Here is a 4,976-nt window from a genome sequence, read left to right as displayed (position 1 = left end):
GCGAGCTGTCAGCTGTGCATTCAACAAGAAGTGCATCGATGGATAACTTTTTTTCTTATCACATTAAACTTTCACTCATCATCAGACAGGACTTCATCCAGAAACACTCTCATCCATTGGCAAGAAAACTATTTGCTGAAGGTCAAGATGATGCAATGATTTTCGCAGATGGGACATAAATCTATATACATAAGAGTGCAAACTACACTTTTCAGAAAATTATTTTCCATGCACGTTGGACGACCTCTCTTGAAACCAATAACTCTTGTAGCTACTGATGAATATATACTGACAGTTTTGGGGACATATTTGTCAAATGGCACTAACAACGACGCTAGTATAACCAATCATTTAACATACACCAACAACGAGGAAATCTACAATTAGATTAACCCTGGAGGTGTTCTCATTGTGAACTATATATTTAAAGACTGCATGGACTTCTTTTATTACTTCGAATTTGACAAAAGCCTAGCTTTCATTACAAAAGGAAGAAAAAGCACAGTGCGCCTGAGGCTAACGAATTCAGAATTGTGATGAAAATCAGATGGGTTATGTAGATTACGAACGGAAATATCAAAAAGTGAAAATCATTGGAAAGAGCTCCCCCGAACTCATAGATTCCATATATACGAGATTACACATAAATTGTGGGTATTGGAGTTTACAAATGGGAAGAATAAAAAGTTCAAAGCACCGGAGGGAGTTCCCGTAAGCTCACAGATTCCATACCTAGGAGATTACACATGAATTGTGTGTGTGCTCTTTGTAATATTAAGGCCTTTGTGCATTCAGGATGTGACAAGTTGCAGCATATTTACAGACATGATGCTTAGTACCGCTTCTCTCCCAAATAGTTTGTAGAAGATGATGGAGAAAAGGGGATGGGCGACCTACAGGACTTGCTGGAGTATGATGGACGCAACCTATGTCGGGGAGTGGGGAGTTCCCTCACCTAATAGTGGATAAAATGTAGTAATTGTGCATCGGAGTGTACCAATTAAAATAGATCCAGTTATACAGTGCAGAACACATCAATGAGAATGGGTCTTATGAGGTTTTTATTCATAAGAAACAACTTAACGTCTTGGAAGCTAAAGTGCAATTCAGCACACTTCTTCCAAATGCTACAACCCCTGGATTCAGTATAAAACGGGTCTCTAGTCTGTGACAGTCTAATACTGTCAGTGCGAGCCAGTGTTGTGAGATGTTGTGTATACTGTAGCATTTCTATTGTGGTATATTGTATATGTAGGACACATAAACCAAACCAGTGTTACTCCATCCCTAATGTCATGTAGAACACACCACTGTGCTTAGAACAGTTCAAACAAGGATTCTGATGAATGTGTGAAAGAATCATTATAAATATATTAACACATTAACACATAAACTATCTAAAATACGTTGCCTGATTAGCAACTGTAAATATATACTGTAATGTTTTAGCACATAGAGTACAATCAGTTCCCTGCGCGTTTAATATCATTAAGAGATTGGGAAAAACAGCCCCTATAAGCATATTTTAGTATTTTAGAGTTTGGTTTAATCTACTATAAATCGATGACAAACCCTTAAGCATTAAGTTGCAGAAAAACAAAAATACCTCCGAGTGTCATAATGTATACTACAGTCTTTTTACAGTATTTCTTGATTTTCAGGAATACCCATCTCAAAACCTGAGTCTCAGTTGACGACACAGAAAACGAAAGTTTTAAAGTTTGTCTGTATAAACGCAAAGCTGCACAATGGGCTATCTGCGCTGTGCCCATTTCAGACATCACCCTATCAGATAAAATATTTGTTTACAACTTGCCCCATAATGGTTCAGCGATAAGCTAGAGGGCTCGAAATGACCAAATTTGGCTATCTAAAAAACACAGAGAAAACAATGCTATACAGTTAATAAGAGAATGTCGCTCACCAAAAATGTGACTTCGAATATTGCAGGATATACATCTATACCCGAAATTGGCATTAGATACAAATCACATTTGTGCAATGTCTACTGCCAGATTGGGAATTTTGACCTTGTTTGTTTGTTGTTAAGTGCAAATTTATACAAAGGGCTATCACTACTGTGGCCACCACGGGTATCGAAATCCGATTTTTAGCGTTATAAACCCTCAGAATTACTGATATATAATTACAGATAGCCCATTGTGTAGCTTTGTGTTCAGCAATAAACAAACATTTTAAGATTGTTAAGTCATGCTTGCAAACTGGAATCAATAGCTTTTGAGTAGATTTTCTGGTTTCATTATTTTTATGAATCCAAATAAACTAACACACCCATTTACTTTTTGGCTTACTATTCGTGGATTCGTTTATAAACGTTTTTACAGTTTTTTAGTACAAAACCGGAAGTCGCTCCTACGAGAGACAAAAAAACAAAGAAACTCATAGCCAGAAGGATGGCAGGCAGGCTTTACTCGGCACCTCAAACAATAGATCTCTTTTTTGAGGTCGAATTATTGAAATAAATTATATTCATAAAAGGTAACAAGCTATTTTATGATAGTGAGAGTTACATGAAAATAATGGAACGGCAGATTATGATCACAGTCCACCAGGAAATAATAACAAATAATATAAATGTAGTCAATATTATATATTCTAGATTGTTACTTGTGAAGTAAATTTCCAACTGTTTAAAAGACATTTTGAAGAAAGCTTGTCATTTTAGGATTTTTTAGCATACTGTTGGAAATTTCTGGGGTTTGTTGAACGCAACATGCCTGTAATTATGTGTGATATCATTCATTTGATACAAATATTTATATGATTTTTAAATTGTATAAAGTTGCATTGCTTGTGATGACATGCCATTAGATGTTGCTACTTTATAGATTAGCAATTGTTATTTTCCTGATAAAACCAGATTTCCACAGAGAAAAAAGATTTTACAGAATCCACCACTAACGTATTAGTTTCAAATGTTGATAGAACTTATATAAATTATAACTAGGTGAGGCACATTTTCTTTTTTTTTATACAGGCAGATAATAATTTTGACAGAATTGTTCAAATTTGTTTTTAAAAATAAACTATTCACTAATTTATCTATTTTGTAAGGAATTAGTCCTTCGTTTATTTTTACTGTTTGTATACGTTGTTTTGTAGTAAGGGGACACAAGGAATCTCTACTGCGTTAGCATAAAGACTCTATATATGTATATATACATTTAACAACACAACAGCTGAAAGTATTTCATAAAATGGCCCCTTCTTCATCAAGAGGTTTGCGTTCTTCATTTACGTTTGTTTACTTTAATATTTATGCCGACAACTCAGACTTTTTAACTTCAAAATTGTTGATTCTTTCTGAAAACGTGTAAAAAAAAAGGATTACACAGTGTAGTAATTTCTGCGGAAGTCACACACAGAGATAAAGCGCCCCCAAGGCACATTTTGTTCTCGAGTAAGAACGCTGCACAAACTAACCATTCTCGCGCACGAACGTCCTGCTGTTGATTTATCCGGCGCACGCGCCAGGCTAGTGTAACCCAAATCTATCGTCTGCACTGGTAATTCTGCGTTAGATAAGCACTTACAGTTAGAAGGTCTGCTGCGCAAAAGGCATCTTGCTTTGCAAAGAGAAGCACCAATTTTATATCTGGATTTTTTCATCATTATTACTGGAATTTGTGATCAACTAAATGCATAACTATAGAATTTCCAAAACAACCAAACAGTGCTTCGGTTTTGTGACAAGATATCGCTGTACCAAATGAACTTGAAGCTTCAACGACCTTGAGGTCATCCCTAGAGTCCAGCAAAGTATTTTTACAAGGTACGTTTTGTGTCAGACTTTAAAAAGGTTTTATATAGTTTAAAGGTCATTCTTTTAATTCTAAATGTAACTCACTGAGCTACAAGTATAATATATTTAATTCCGAATATTGAGTGGTGTGTGAGTATTTTTAAATAAGTTGCTCTGGTAGCAGTGATTATTATTGTACATTGTCGTTGTATTTAAATTCGATGATGAGGAACCCACTTTGAGACTAATAATGGTTGGAGACGACTTGAATGGGTAATGAAGAAAAACTTTAATATAAGTTTAAAACAACAGCAAATGTACAACGTTTCGACAAGGTTTTGTCATCATCAGGTACAAAATAATGAATATACAAGATGAATAAAAGTTAAATTGATTCATTACTTTAAGAAAACCAGTTTTTCAATTAACTAGCCTTATCCCAGGTAAGATATATACGAACATACGAACACACACACACACACACATATATATATATGTATGTGTTATATAAGTGGAAGCTTAAACATTCTAATAGAGAAGGCCAACTTACAACTGCGCTCGGATAATTTGTAATGTTTAAATTATGTAAAAACATGACATAGAAACATTGTCAATGACAGAAATAAATATTATTGTGGCATTCTGTGGTGGTATTGGCACTTTTAATTACTTGTAATATTTTTGGTTTCATATTTTAATATTGTCATGGAAATATGATTACTTGTAATTTTTTAAGCACGCAAAATTAAATTATTTGAACGAATGTACTCAACTATCTTTTAGAGGCTAAGTTTCAGACTTTTTCTTGGATTTTACGGGACCTTTCATGGATAATATTGACTTTTGCTGGAAACAACAGAAAAAGCGCCCTCTTTCATCCCCTTTGAGAAACGATACGAGTTAACATTCTGTTCCAATTCAAACTGGTACTCTCGAATAATTGAGAAAAAATAAATGTCGGCAAAGTAGTAATTAAAAATCATGAAAAAGTAGTTAAAGAGTTAAATGTTTATTTAACAGTTATTAAACAGCTTATTTATTTTATATATAAATAATTCTGTCAAAAATAGTTTTTGTAAACTAAAAGATTAAGAGCCTTCGGGTATAACATATTTTTTTAAACTCGTATAGCTGTTTCATTTACAATTTCTACTTTATCTTCAACTGATAAATATTACAAGTATTTTATTTTATTTTGCAATTATTTTTCGTT

General features: G+C 33.9%; 1 protein-coding gene across 1 annotated transcript in view; it reads left to right on the top strand.

The window, feature by feature from the left end:
- Nucleotides 1-3,564: 3,564 nt before the first annotated feature.
- The window catches only part of LOC111086210, a 72,591-nt gene continuing 71,179 nt past the window's right edge, over nt 3,565-4,976 (top strand). The window contains exon 1 of the mRNA XM_022388141.1: nt 3,565-3,793. The gene's annotated coding sequence lies outside the window, so the exon portion shown is untranslated. The remainder of the gene's footprint in view (nt 3,794-4,976) is intronic.

Source organism: Limulus polyphemus, unplaced genomic scaffold (assembly GCF_000517525.1).
Source record: "Limulus polyphemus unplaced genomic scaffold, Limulus_polyphemus-2.1.2 Scaffold925, whole genome shotgun sequence".
NCBI classification, from domain to species: Eukaryota; Metazoa; Arthropoda; class Merostomata; order Xiphosura; family Limulidae; genus Limulus; species Limulus polyphemus.
Note: the sequence above shows the minus strand (reverse complement) of the source record. Positions and strands in the feature narration are given on the sequence as shown.